Below are 15,423 nucleotides of genomic sequence, written 5' to 3'. Positions count from 1 at the left end.
TCTCAGACGACAGCCAAGGCCCTGGGTCTGGCTCCACCACCAGGGGAGCAGTGGGCCATCTACCCCACATTAGCCACAGCATCTCAGACGCCAGCCAAGGCCCTGGGTCTGGCTCCACCACCAGGGGAGCAGTGGGCCATCTACCCCACATTAGCCACAGCATCTCAGACGACAGCCAAGGCCCTGGGTCTGGCTCCACCACCAGGGGAGCAGTGGGCCATCTACCCCACATTAGCCACAGCATCTCAGACACCAGCCAAGGCCCTGGGTCTGGCTCCACCAGGGGAGCAGTGGGCCATCTACCCCACATTAGCCACAGCATCTCAGACGCCAGCCAAGGCCCTGGGTCTGGCTCCACCACCAGGGGAGCAGTGGGCCATCTACCCCACATTAGCCACAGCATCTCAGACGCCAGCCAAGGCCCTGGGTCTGGCTCCACCACCAGGGGAGCAGTGGGCCATCTACCCCACATTAGCCACAGCATCTCAGACGACAGCCAAGGCCCTGGGTCTGGCTCCACCACCAGGGGAGCAGTGGGCCATCTACCCCACATTAGCCACAGCATCTCAGACTCCAGCCAAGGCCCTGGGTCTGGCTCCACCACCAGGGGAGCAGTGGGCCATCTACCCCACATTAGCCACAGCATCTCAGACGCCAGCCAAGGCCTTGGGTCTGGATGGGGGGAAAGAGGAAGGGAACATGGAGGAGAGGAACAGACAATGAGCTCGGATATACCCTGGAGACAGTTTCACACTAGGCGGTATGTGTGTGTGTTTGGGAGAGAGAGATACTTTCTAAGCAGAACCTCGTCCCTGTCATTGCTGTGCTTTCATGCCGAGCCAGGCAAGTACACATGGAGAGAAGAGAAGGAGGAGGGAGGGAGAAATACAGAGAGAGAGTGGAGGACAGGAAGTAGGGGTGGTGAATAATAAAACACACACAGAACACTGGGCTGATAGTCCAGACTGGTAGACCAGACTCCCACTGGGCTGGTAGACCAGACTCCCACTGGGCTGATAGTCCAGACTGGTAGACCAGACTCCCACTGGGCTGGTAGACCAGACTCCCACTGGGCTGATAGTCCAGACTGGTAGACCAGACTCCCACTGGGCTGATAGACCAGACTGGTAGACCAGACTCCCACTGGGCTGGTAGACCAGACTCCCACTGGGCTGATAGTCCAGACTGGTAGACCAGACTCCCACTGGGCTGATAGACCAGACTGGTAGACCAGACCCCCACTGGGCTGATAGACAAGACTGGTAGACCAGACCCCCACTGGGCTGATAGACCAGACTGGTAGACCAGACCCCCACTGGGCTGATAGACCAGACTGGTAGACCAGAACCCCACTGGGCTGATAGACCAGACTGGTAGACCAGAACCCCACTGGGCTGATAGACCAGACTGGTAGACCAGACCCCCACTGGGCTGATAGACAAGACTGGTAGACCAGACCCCCACTGGGCTGATAGACCAGACTGGTAGACCAGACCCCCACTGGGCTGATAGACCAGACTGGTAGACCAGACCCCCACTGGGCTGATAGACCAGACTGGTAGACCAGAACCCCACTGGGCTGATAGACCAGACTGGTAGACCAGAACCCCACTGGGCTGATAGACCAGACTGGTAGACCAGAACCCCACCGGGCTGATAGACCAGACTGGTAGACCAGACCCCCACTGAAAGACTGCTCTCCTCTAATGCAGAAGCACCACTTTCACAAAGAGCGGTGTGGTGTATATGTGAGCGTCTGAGTGTGTGTGTGTGTGTGCAGGGTCAGGGGGAGCTGTACTCTCATGCTGTCTGATGTAACTCTATAATGGAGGTGAATGGAGGCCTGCAGGGTAATGATAGAGTACAGGTATACTGACAGACACTAGAATACTCTACTGTCTAACTACTGTACCCTCTCTCTCTCTCTCTCAATTCAGTTTCAATTTAAGGGGCTTAATTGGCATGGCAAACATATGTTTACATTGCCAAAGCAAGTGAAATAGATAATAAACTATATAAAATTAACAGTAAACATTACACTCACAAAAAAAATATGGGTTGTATTTATAATGGTGTTTGTTCTTCACTGGTTGATCTTTTCTTGTGACAACATGTCATAATCAGTGCTGTTTTGATGGCACACTGTGGTATTAGAGCCAAAAGATATGGTAGTTTATCAAAATTGGATTTGTTTTGGAAGTCTTTGTGGGTCTGTGTAATCTGAGGGAAATATGTGTCTCTAATATGGTCATACATTTGGCAGGAGGTTAGGAAGTGCAGCTCAGTTTCCACCTCATTTTGTTGGCAGTGAGCACATAGCCTATTTTCTGTTGAGAGCCATGTCTGCCTACGGCGGCCTTTCTCAATAGCAAGGCTATGCTCACTGAGTCTGTACATAGTCAAAGGTTTACTTAATTTTTGATCAGTCACAGTGGTCAGGTATTCTGCCACTGTACTCTCTGTGTAGGGCCAAATAGCATTGATGTTTTTGTTAATTCAGTAATGATATTTTTGTTTTCTCATGATTTGGTTAGGTCTCTCTCTATCTCTAATAGTCTAGCTCAGCAGCCTTATAGATGGCATCTCATATTCTTGATGATGTGGATGTGGCCGTGTAATAGAGAGAGTGTGAGCACACACACACACACACACAGACCTGGGGCTAGATCTCCTCTCAGAAGTCAAACTGACCTGGAACTACCAGAGTATGTTTATCCTGGTGTATCTGACAGTGTGTGTGTGTGTGTTAGAGGTCGACCGATTATGATTTTCCATGCCGATACCAATACCAATTATTGGAGGACCAAAAATAGCCGATACGATTTTTAATGACAATTACAACAATACTGAAATAACATTTCTATTTTAACTTAATATAATACATAAATAAAATCGATTTAGCCTCAAATAAATAATGAAACATGTTCAATTTGGTTTCAAAACACGGTGTTGGAGAAGAAAGTAAAAGTGCAATATGTACCATGTTAAAACGCGTCGACTATTTCTCTCTATACCATATGTATTTCATATACCTTTGACTATTGGATGTTCTAATAGGCACTTTAGTATTGCCAGCCTAATCTCAGGAGTTGATCGGCTTGAAGTCATAAACAGCGCTGTGATCAAGCATTGCTAAGAGCTGCTGGCAAACGCAGTAAAGTTTGAATGAATGCTTACGAGCCTGCTGCTGCCTACCACCGCTCAGTCAGACTGCTCTATCAAATATCAAATCATAGACTTAAGTATAATGTAATAAACACAGAAATACGAGCCTTTGGTCATTAATATGGTCAAATCCGGAGACTATCATTTCGAAAACAAAATGTTTATTCTTTCAGTGAAATACGGAACCGTTCCGTATTTTATCGAATGGGTGGCATCCCTAAGTCTAAATATTCCTGTTACATTGCACAACCTTCAATGTTATGTCATAATTATGTAGAATTCTGGCAAATTAGTTCGCAACGATCCAGGCGGCCCAAACTGTTGCATATACCCTGACTCTGTGTGCAATGAACGCAAGAGAAGTGACACAATTTCCCTAGTGAATATTGCCTGCTAACATGAATTTCTTTTAACAAAAAAATATACTTCTGTGTATTGATTTTAAGAAAGGCATTGATGTTTATGGTTAGGTACATTTGTGCAACGATTGTGCTTTTTTTAAATCATCCCCCGTTTGGCGAGGTAGGCTGTGATTCAATGATAAATTAACAGGCACCGCATTGATTATATGCAACGCAGGACAAGCTAGTTAACCTAGTAATATCATCAACCATGTGTAGTTAACTAGTGATTGTGAAGATTGATTGTTTTTTATAAGATAAGTTTAATGCTAGCTAGCAACTTACCTTGGCTCCCTGCTGAACTCGTGTAACCGGTGGTCAGCCTGCCACACAGTTTCCTCGTGGAATGCAATGTTATCGGCCATAATCGGCATCCAAAAATGACGATTACCGATTGTTATGAAAACTTAAATTGTTATGAAAACTTGGCCATGCCGATTAATCGGTCAACCTCTAGTGTGTATGTGTGTTTGTGTTCATGTGTGGGGTTTTAAACATGTTTACATTTGTGTGTCCATTTCAGTCATACAGGTTCAACCCTGGAGTTTCCCAGGGGTGTTAGTGTTCTCTTTAACCCCAGTAAGGTGCCCTGTCCTGGGGCAAATTCCTCCAGCTGCCATTCCTCTGCCTGGAGCTCTGGGTCTTTGTAGAGGACCAGGATCCTTGTTCAAAGAGGCCATAGCAGCAGGGATCATGGCTGATGAGAGGCCCTTGTTAGTGGGGTTAACTGAACTACAGTAGCTGCTAGCATGTAGCTCTTAATGCTAGTCTGTTTCACCAGTAGTACTCCTCTGTGCTAATGTACTAAACTAATAATCGGATATTGGTTTGGGAAAGAGAGGAGAGATTTTATACTCATGGAGGCTGGGCTAGATTAGCCAGGACTATACTGGACTGAGTTGGGTTAATGTTAGGCTGATCTGATCCTTGATGTGTGCTTTACCTCCAGTGAGAAGGGCTGGGTTGGGCTGAGCCTAGCAGCTGGATCTGCTAGACAGGCAGACAGGCTGCTTGTCTGTCAGACCGTATGTATCTCCATTGGTTGTTTTAACTAGCTGATAGTCAAATCCCTTCCTGGTTAAAGATGAACGGCCCTCTAGAGCTGCCTGACTGTTATCTCTGCACTGGCCAGGGCACACAGGAGCCAAGAGGATTTACTCTGTCTGTGTGTGTGTAATCTGCATTCCATGCAGCAAGAGGGCAGAACAGGGTGTGTGTTGTTGATTTTTCAGTGTGTCTGCGCAATTGTTTGTTAGTGATCGGCTTTTCTCACAGCAGGACGATACAACAGTCTGTTTACTGTTGTATCGTCGGCAGGTAGCCTAGTGGTTAGAGCGTTGGACTAGTAACCGAAATGTTGTTAGATCAAATCCCCAAGCTGACAAGGTAAAAATCTGTCGTTCTGCCCCTGAACAAGGCAGTTAACCCACTGTTCCTAGGCCGGCATTGTAAATAAGAATGTGTTCTTGACTGACTTGCCTAGTTAAATAAAGGTACAAAAAAGAAACTGTCAGTTAGCCATTGTGTGTGTGTGGTATTCATTGGATTTCCTTCTGAAAGCTTTGTTATGTTTTTCCCCAGGGCAGGGAAGCCTAGAAAGGGTTATTAAGTGCCCTGGGTGACGTTTAACTGAGCCCTTCAATCCCTTTTACTGTGGAACTGGAGTAAAGTTACTGAGAACAGAGAGATTTAACCCCTACTGAACTGCTGACCCAGTGTCATATTATTGACAAGTATTTTGACCATAGAAATTTAATGAACAGAACAGGCTTCCCCATTCAAGTCAGTGATAGCATAGTGGGTGGCCATTGCGAGTGAGCCCATATGAGCCATGCAGGAAGTAAAACCAGGAAGTGTACCCATCAATCTAGGCTGTGATTTGTTGTATCTTCTCAACTGACATTACAAAAAAGACATTCCATTGCATGAGCCACATTACTTAACATCATTTGAATTAACATTCTACATTACCATGGCAGCAGGCAGCATATGAGTTTACCACTAAAATTCCAGGGTTAGAGGTTCCAAGCCGGTTCTATTAGTTATATTTCTATAGTATTGACACCACTAACAAATAGCCCAATGATGATTCAATGACAATGTATTGAATTGTTCTTCCTCCTAAATGGCCCCATATGTGTTCTCTCCATGTCAAACTTCTGTTCTGTCAAGCTGAAGTCAGCCATAACCCAGTGGTCTGCCTCTGGTCTGCCTCTGGTCACACTGCTCACTATAGAACTGCTGCTGAAGAGCTGGGGACTCCCTCTCCATGTCTCTATGATGCACCTCCATCTGCTGGCCAAAGACAGTATAACATCCAGGAAGAACATCCTTCTCTCCCAGCCTTCTGAGAACCACAAGGCCTGTTGCAATGTGTGGCGTGTGGTGATGACACATGTCTGGTGTTTAAGGAGAAGTAGAACTCACTACCATGGAAAACACTGTCCTCATGACTCATGATGTGTCCTTGTGACTGATAGTGTTTACTGTGGATGATCTAGATGATTTATGTCAGTGAAGAGTAGGTCTACATTGTCTTGAGTATTTCACCGAACTCAGCAGTAGGCCTTATTTTCTACCGTTGGCATTGAACTGTTCAGCCAGGTACATTTAGAATGTGTAGTATTGGGGTGGTTGGTTGTGTGTCTCCTGGTTATCTTATCATTATGACAGCTGTGTTGTGTCCTGTAATCTGCTTCATAAGGATTGTCTGGGTTAATCCTATTTGTGTGTGTGTGTGTGTGTGTGTGTGTGGCCCTACTGCTGTGCCTCTCTCAGCAGGGTGCTGTGCTGAAGGCTGATGGGAAAATGACCCTCACCCAATCCCCCCTGATTATTTCTCTCTCTCTTCCTCTTCCTCTTTCCTCTCTGTGCTACACTCTCTCCATTTCAGGCACAGGAACACTGACATCCATTGATCCACACCCTCACAAACTGGGGGCTATCTATCTGTCACACACACGGGCACAGTCTCCTGCCTTCACAGTCCTCACACCAACACGACTGCATTGATCTTCCTCCCAACCTGTTCAGAAACCTCCTCTCTTCCTCCACTACGGTCTCACTGCGTGTCAGAAACTCTCTCACTACTTTAGTCTGTTACCTACATGGGGTAACTAGACGTTTCCTCTGTGATCACTGATTCATGGTGATGTTGTGTCTTCATCCTCCTCTACATAAGGCTGAGATCACACAGTTTCATGGAATCATACTTCAAAGTCTTCCACATCCTGACAGTGGATGTCATCTTATATTTAGACCAGCCAAACCACGTCAGATCAGTGGCTGTGATATTAAGGTACCAGTTACAGTTGGGTAATATGATCCTAGATCTGTGGTTAGGGGAAAAGTCTACTTCAAGCAGGCAGGGATAGATGCGGATAAAGAGGTCAATCGAATGGAAATGAATGGTGGAAAGGGCCTTGGGGGAAAGTCCTGAATCTCCTCATTGCCCCCCAGAAAAATGATCCTACATTTAGGCTGTTGTTTATATATGTATTTCACACTATGTTGAGGTAAAAATCGAAGTATAATTATTGTATAGATGTCAACTTCAATACATGTTCATGTCATCATTACCAATCAACTGCATTACAGTTAAAAAATGACTTTGACTACCACCACTGATTTCTCTATGCTACCAGCTTATATGAATGGGAGTTGACCCCTTCTACATCTATGCTGATGGCCTATAGAATGGTGTAATACTTCCACCTGCCACCAGAGAGCGATAACACAGAGACACAGGGCTACATTAGTGCTGTTCTCTCATCACAGAACACAGTGTGTGGTTGGGGAGTGTGGTTGTTCACACATAGCTTCTAGTGAAAAACCACATAACAGGCACAAGAGCTTGTCACTTCTCTAAAAATCATTTAGAGGTTATGGGTGAGGCTAGAGAGGGGGTAGGGTGCTCTGTGTTTTCTCAGAAGAGACAGATTGTGAGTTTTAGTGGCCCTTTGCACAATACTGGCCACCATGTTGCTTTTCTCATGACTAATCTCGCTCTCTTTCTGTCTTTCTCCCTCTCTTTTTCTATTTGTCTTTCTAGTTCTATCTTTCTCTCTCTTGTTCTCTATTTCTCTCTCTTGTTCTCTCTGCCTCTCTTTCTCTCTCTCTCTCCCCTCCCTTCTCATTTGGAGAAAGGTAGCGAGCGTCCGAAGGAGGAAATGACTAAAGAATCGACTCATTCACACCCCAGCAATGACAGCCAGAGGAGGGAGGGATGGAGAGATGGAAACCAACAGCTTTAACCCTTAACTGTCCAGCCCAGTCTAACCACAATTACACTCAGTCTTTTGGGTTGTTATAATAGATAGATAGATAGATAGATAGATAGATAGATAGATAGATAGATAGATAGATAGATAGATAGATAGGTAGGTAGGTAGGTAGGTAGGTAGGTAGGTAGGTAGGTAGGTAGGTAGGTAGGTAGGTAGGTAGGTAGGTAGGTAGGTAGGTAGGTAGGTAGGTAGGTAGGTAGGTAGGTAGGTAGGTAGGTAGGTAGGTAGGTAGATAGATAGATAGATAGATGGTAGGTAGGTAGGTAGGTAGGTAGGTAGGTAGGTAGGTAGGTAGGTAGGTAGGTAGGTAGATAGATAGTAGATAGGTAGGTAGATAGATAGATAGATAGATAGATAGATAGATAGATAGGTAGGTAGGTAGGTAGGTAGGTAGGTAGGTAGGTAGGTAGGTAGGTAGGTAGGTAGGTAGATAGATAGATAGATAGATAGATAGATAGATAGATAGATAGATAGATAGATAGATAGATAGATAGATAGATAGATAGATAGATAGATAGATAGATAGATAGATAGATAGATAGATAGATAGATAGATAGGTAGGTAGGTAGATAGTAGATAGGTAGGTAGGTAGGTAGGTAGGTAGGTAGGTAGGTAGGTAGGTAGGTAGGTAGGTAGATAGATAGATAGATAGTAGATAGGTAGGTAGGTAGGTAGATAGATAGATAGATAGATAGATAGATAGATAGATAGTAGATAGGTAGGTAGGTAGGTCCGGTATGTTCTTACCAGAGAGACTCATCATGTAAAACTCATCAGTCTCTGGCGTTGTATTGGTGGACATCTCTAACTTTATTTTTTACATTGTAGAATAATAGTGAAAATGTCAAAACTATGAAATAACACAGGAAATTTGGTAAACACTTTTTTGGTTCGTACATGATTCCATGTGTTATTTCATAGTGTTGATGTGTTCACTATTATTCTACAATGAAGAAAATAGTAAAAATAAAGAAAAACCTTTGAATGATTAGATGTGTACTTAAATTAGTTGTCCACCAATACAACGCCAGAGACTCTGATATTGCTCATCTATCTATCTATCTATCTATCTATCTATCTATCTATGTATCTATGATAACAACCCAAACCAAGTTGAGATAATATGACCCTTTTTCTCTGCAGATAGCCAGTCTAACTGATGAAAAGGCTCCCCCTCCAGATGAGTACGAGGAGAGAGTTTAAATACAACTATCACCAGCTTGTTCTGGCTGCTCTGTAGCTTATTCTTTAGATGGCAGGTGTCACTATCAGATATTTTGAGGTCGGAGCTAGGAATATAATATTTAGCTTTATCTTTGTGTAAACCTTTAGGGCCGTAGTCTGACGGTAGTCTACCGATCCAAGGTAGCGGACTGAAGTTTTTGGTGTAACCACTGAGTTGTCCACTTTGACACTAAAACCAAGGGGTCCTTGCAAGCTTTACTCTGGAACCAAATACGATGGGTTCTGTTTTTCCAAGATGCAGAGAAAGTTTGTTATCTGAAAGCCATTTAGTGATATTGGATAACTCTGCACTAAGGATCTCTTCTACTGAGGCTTTGTTTTTATGGGACACCAGTAGAGTCATCCACATACAACAACTAATTACGAGACCAGGATGATTTCATATCATCATTGTACAGCAGGAAGAGAAGAGGGCTGATGATGCTCCCCTGTGGGACCCCACAGCTAATCCCCTTCACACCAGAATGTTTTCCATAAACATCCACGATTTGGTCTCTACCTGTTTAAATAGGATTTAACCCAGTCAATGGCCCTGCTGTTAAAAGTCAGTTGAAAACAATAGGCGTGTCAGTGGATTGGGTCTTTCTAAAACCAGACTGTAGTTCATCTAAAATATTATTCTTGCTAGTAATATTTCAGCACTTTTGACAGCACACTCAAAATAGATACAGGTCTATAGTTGCCCTTGTCTGTTGTTATTTACTCTTAGTAATATTGCAAAATAGCAGTATTGTGTGCATACATGTATGTGTGTGTGGTATAAACCCCTCAACTGGCTCTGTGTGAGGTAACTGTAGTGTGTGTCTGCTCTCGGTTGGTGATAAAGAGGGCAGATCAAAGCTGTTTTCTCTCCCACTGGAAGCCAAGCTTTTGTATCTGAACATGAGCCTGGCTGTGTTTGCTTAGTGTGTGTTTGCTTAGTGTGTGTTTGCCTAGTGTGTGTGTGTGTGTGTGTGTGTGTGTGTGTGTGTGTGTGTGTGTGTGTGTGTGTGTGTGTGTGTGTGTGTGTGTGTGTGTGTGTGTGTGTGTGTGTGTTAGCAGTTTAGATGTGGGGGCAATGTTTCAGTAACAGGCCAGAACAAGCTTCCACCTTAGCCTATGGCATTATCTCTTTCTGTCTCTCTCTCTCTCTTGCTCTCTCTCTCTCTCTTGCACTCTCTTTCTCACACTCGCTCTCTCGCACTCACATTCTCTCTCTCGCACTCACTTTCTCTCCCTCTGTCTCTTTGTCTCCCTCTGTCTCTCTTTCTCTCTCTATCTTTCTCTCTTCTTTTTCTAACAGCCAAGAAGAGGAGGAGGAAGGGAGGAGAAGGGGAGGGTGTCAGCACCTCACATATTTAACCACCCCTCCTCCCTCTCTCCCCGCCAGGGGGGTCAGATGTGACGACTGGGGCTGTGTGTAGAAGAAGAGGCAGCTGACACACAGTCAGCCCTCCCCTCCTCCCCCCCCCCCCCCCCTCCCTCCCTCCCTCGCTCCCCTTGGCAGGGCATCCATGCTTCTGTTATCTCCCAATGGCTCAGGAATTATAGGTTGAGAGGAGGAGGGGGAAGGTCATGTGACATCGCAGCAGCTGCTAGGCTAAGAATTTCTGTTTTCACTCAGCGAGAGAAAGAGGAGGGTAGAGCGAGAGAGAGAGAGAGAGAGAGAGGAGATAGGCAGAGTTGTGTGGTGTGTTGCTTCGTAAGATAAGCTCCAAACGGTCTTTGTGAGCGACCGAGTGAGCGTGCGCGAGAGACAGAAAGAAAAGGAGAGACAGAGAAGCGACGGAGAGGAGGAAGAGAAGATGGTGTGTGTCTTGACTGTGTCTCTGTCTGTGTGCTGGGTTTGGCTGAAGATGCAGCGATGGGAGAACCAGGGAGCTCCAGTCCTTTGTGCAGTAAGGAGCCTCAACACCCGCCACCACGTTCACTCTGCTACTCTGGAGGGGGGTCGAGAACCGCCGCTAGCCCTGTGTGTGTGTGTGGGAGGGAGGGAGGGGTGTGTGTGAAGGAGGGGTGTGTGTGTGTGGGAGGGAGGGAGGGATGGGTGTGTGTGTGCTATCAGCATGGCTGTGTTTCTTGAATATCTATGGTGTTTCTCTAGCGGTCGATTACCATCTTATTAGCTCCTGTGAAAAGTTCCTGCTTTACCAGGAATACTGTCTTTCTTTAAAGCCCTGAGGCTGTGTGCGTGTATCCGTGTGTGTGAAGGTGTGTGTTTGTGAGGAGAGGTGGGTGGGTGGAGCAGGGCTTTGCAGTCATGACGAGGTCACAGCAGTGAACTGAGCAGTTGCTGTGCCTGGCTGTCGATGTGAGTGTGTGTGCTTGTGTGTGTGTGCGCCTGGCTGTTGCTGTGAGTGTGAGTGTGTGTGTGTGGAAAGGGAGCTCATTGTTAATTTCATTATGAATTGTGTTGCTGGGGGTTCACCGGGAGTGCAGGGGGTGAATGGGAGGTTATGAGCAGGGCGGACCCAGAGGTGTTGCCACTCATTTTCTCTCCCGTTACACTCTGTGTCCCTGTGACCCACCAGTTCACTACTCCCCTGCCATCTTCTGTTCCACTGACACACACACACTCCCTCGCACACTTAAACAACGACAGCCAGACACACACACACACACACACAGCACCCCTGACCTCTCTCGGGGAGACATGGGTTTTTTAATAGACCTGCCCAGGCTCTGGGGTGGACCAATATATAACTCCACAGATCTATTAGTGCTATTGACACTGTGTGCTACTGTGTGTGCTACTGTGTGTGTTTGTGTGTGTGTGTGCGAGCGTGCGTGCGTGCGTGCAGGTTTGTTTGTAGGGGGTGTGTGAGGGTAGGTATGGTGTGTGATTTGGCTACATTTGAGTGTGGATCTGTGATATTGATAAGACTGAGTGTGTGTAATGTGTATGTGTGTGTAATCAGATATGGTGTGTGGTAGTAATGTTGTAGTGTGTGCATGTGTGTGTGTAATCTCACTGCATTGCTACAGACTGCTCTTTACTGTGACCCTACCATGACCTCTGACTCTGAGGACTTGTAGTTAATGGGACAGTTGAGTGGTGATGTGTGTTTGTTTGTGTAAAGTATGTGTGTTTGTTTGTGTAAAGTATGTGTGTGTTTATTCCATGTGTTTGCTCATGTAAGATGTGTGCATGCTTGTGTGTGTGTGTGTGTGTGTGTGTGTGTGTGTGTGTGTGTGTGTGTGTGTGTGTGTGTGTGTGTGTGTGTGTGTGTCTGTGTGTGTGTGTGTGTGTGTGTGTGTGTGTGTGTGTGCGTGTGTGTGTGTGTGTGTGCGTGTGTGTGTGTGTGTGTTCAGTGCGACGGCATGCCGCTCTCTGGCATTCAGGGATTCCACCGGCCCAGGAGCTGTCATCACAGTGTCCCCTTTCACCCCTTCACTGAGAGAGAGAAACCCTCGATCCCCTACATCCCCCATAGTGAGCTCGTAAATCTGACACGGAGAAAAGACGAGAGAAAAAACTCCACTCACAGTCCAACAGGTCACTCAGTGGAGGGAGAGAGAGAGATGGGGGAGGGAGAGATGGGGGAGGGAGGGAGAGAGAGGGGAGGGAGGGAGAGAGTTAGGGGGGGAGAGGGAGGGAGAGAGGGGGAGAGATGGGGGAGGGAGAGAGTTAGGGGGGGGAGAGAGGGGGGAGGGAGGGAGAGATGGGGAGGGAGAGAGTTAGGGGGGGGAGAGGGGGGGGGGGGAGTTATGGAAAGAGAGAGGGGTGAGTGGGTATCACATGGACACCATATTAACATGATGTGTAATGGTAATAGGAGTAGCTGTGTACTGTACATAGTGTGTCAACTATCCAGTTTACTAATGGTGCTATATCACTATAAACAATATGAAGGCAATGTAAACTCAGAGTAGATCACATGCTTTTCAGACTGTACACTGGATGTAGGACTATATAAGGCTCTATGATATTTATCTGTGATTCAACAACACACAGACACACAAACGCACGCGAGCACACACACTCCCACTACTGTAGATGGGTCCGTATGAGTGAGTGTGTGAATCAGACTTGATGATAATAGTGGATTGAAGTGGAAATAGCTTGTAGCTGGTGTTCATCACTGTAGCAATCACCACAATGACCATCCTGACATTAACATGGGGATGATTAAGGGGATCTGGTACGTGTGTTACCTCTATCAAACTGTTCTCTCATGGTGTGTTACCTCTTTCAAACTGTTCTCTCATGGTGTGTGTTACCTCTATCAAACTGTTCTCTCATGGTGTGTGTTACCTCTATCAAACTGTTCTCTCATGGTGTGTGTTACCTCTATCAAACTGTTCTCTCATGGTGTGTGTTACCTCTATCAAACTGTTCTCTCATGGTGTGTGTTACCTCTATCAAACTGTTCTCTCATGGTGTGTGTTACCTCTATCAAACTGTTCTCTCGTGGTGTGTGTTACCTCTATCAAACTGTTCTCTCATGGTGTGTGTTACCTCTATCAAACTGTTCTCTCATGGTGTGTGTTACCTCTATCAAACTGTTCTCTCATGGTGTGTGTTACCTCTATCAAACTGTTCTCTCATGGTGTGTGTTACCTCTATCAAACTGTTCTCTCATGGTGTGTGTTACCTCTATCAAACTGTTCTCTCAGGGTGTGTGTTACCTCTATCAAACTGTTCTCTCATGGTGTGTGTTACCTCTATCAAACTGTTCTCTCAGGGTGTGTGTTTGAAAGGTTTCTATTGGCCCTGTCTCAGTTGGAGCATGTTAAGTAGAGCTGCTGTGTGGGCTGAGGCAGACAGACCGGACCCGTGAGGTAGGGGTTACACACCCTGTAACCTATAACCTTTAACCTCAGCTCCCCAGCCTAAGTCCAAAGCCCCCAGTGTGTGTGTGTGTGTGTGTGTAAGGTCTGGTGTGAGACAGACAGTTAGCCCCCAGTGTGTGTGTGTGAGGTCTGATGTGAGACAGACAGATAGCCCCCAGTGTGTGTGTGTGTGTGTGTGTGTGTGTGTGTGTGTGTGTGTGTGTGTGTGTGTGTGTGTGTGTGTGTGTGTGTGTGTGTGTGTGTGTAAGGTCTGGTGTGAGACAGACAGATAGCCCCCAGTGTGTGTGTGTGTGTGTGTGTGTGTGTGTGTGTGTGTGTGTGTGTGTGTGTGTAAGGTCTGGTGTGAGACGGACAGATAGCCCCCAGTGTGTGTGTGTAAGGTCTGGTGTGAGACAGACAGACATAGCCCCCAGTGTGTGTGTGTAAGGTCTGGTGTGAGACAGACAGACATAGCCCCCAGTGTGTGTGTGTGTAAGGTCTGGTGTGAGACAGACAGATAGCCCCCAGTGTGTGTGTGTGTGTGTGTGTGTAAGGTCTGGTGTGAGACAGACAGATAGCCCCCAGTGTGTGTGTGTAAGGTCTGGTGTGAGACAGACAGACATAGCCCCCAGTGTGTGTGTGTAAGGTCTGGTGTGAGACAGACAGACATAGCCCCCAGTGTGTGTGTGTGTAAGGTCTGGTGTGAGACAGACAGATAGCCCCCAGTGTGTGTGTGTGTGTGTGTGTAAGGTCTGGTGTGAGACAGACAGATAGCCCCCAGTGTGTGTGTGTGTGTAAGGTCTGGTGTGAGACGGACAGATAGCCCCCAGTGTGTGTGTGTGTGTGTGTAATGTCTGGTGTGAGACAGACAGATAGCCCCCAGTGTGTGTGTGTGTGTGTGTGTAAGGTCTGGTGTGAGACAGACAGACATAGCCCCCAGTGTGTGTGTGTAAGGTCTGGTGTGAGACAGACAGATAGCCCCCAGTGTGTGTGTGTGTGTGTGTGTGTGTAAGGTCTGGTGTGAGACAGACAAATAGCCCCCAGTGTGTGTGTGTGTGTAAGGTCTGGTGTGAGACGGACAGATAGCCCCCAGTGTGTGTGTGTGTGTGTGTGTAATGTCTGGTGTGAGACAGACAGATAGCCCCCAGTGTGTGTGTGTGTGTGTAAGGTCTGGTGTGAGACAGACAGACATAGCCCCCAGTGTGTGTGTGTAAGGTCTGGTGTGAGACAGACAGATAGCCCCCAGTGTGTGTGTGTGTGTGTGTGTAAGGTCTGGTGTGAGACAGACAGATAGCCCCCAATGTGTGTGTGTGTGTAAGGTCTGGTGTGAGACGGACAGATAGCCCCCAGTGTGTGTGTGTGTGTGTAATGTCTGGTGTGAGACAGACAGATAGCCCCCAGTGTGTGTGTGTGTAAGGTCTGGTGTGAGACAGACAGATAGCCCCCAGTGTGTGTGTGTGTGTGTAATGTCTGGTGTGAGACAGACAGATAGCCCCCAGTGTGTGTGTGTGTGTGTAAGGTCTGGTGTGAGACAGACAGACATAGCCCCCAGTGTGTGTGTGTAAGGTCTGGTGTG

The 15,423-nt window shown here is 46.6% G+C and overlaps 1 protein-coding gene across 1 annotated transcript in view; it reads left to right on the top strand.

Annotated features, from left to right (window-relative positions):
• The window catches only part of gse1b (Gse1 coiled-coil protein b), a 416,891-nt gene that overhangs the window by 328,067 nt on the left and 73,401 nt on the right, over positions 1-15,423 (top strand). The window lies entirely within an intron of this gene.

This window comes from Oncorhynchus kisutch, linkage group LG8 (genome assembly GCF_002021735.2).
Source record: "Oncorhynchus kisutch isolate 150728-3 linkage group LG8, Okis_V2, whole genome shotgun sequence".
Taxonomy (NCBI): Eukaryota; Metazoa; Chordata; class Actinopteri; order Salmoniformes; family Salmonidae; genus Oncorhynchus; species Oncorhynchus kisutch.
The sequence above is the reverse complement of the archived record's forward strand: the minus strand, read 5'-3'. Positions and strand labels throughout refer to the sequence as shown.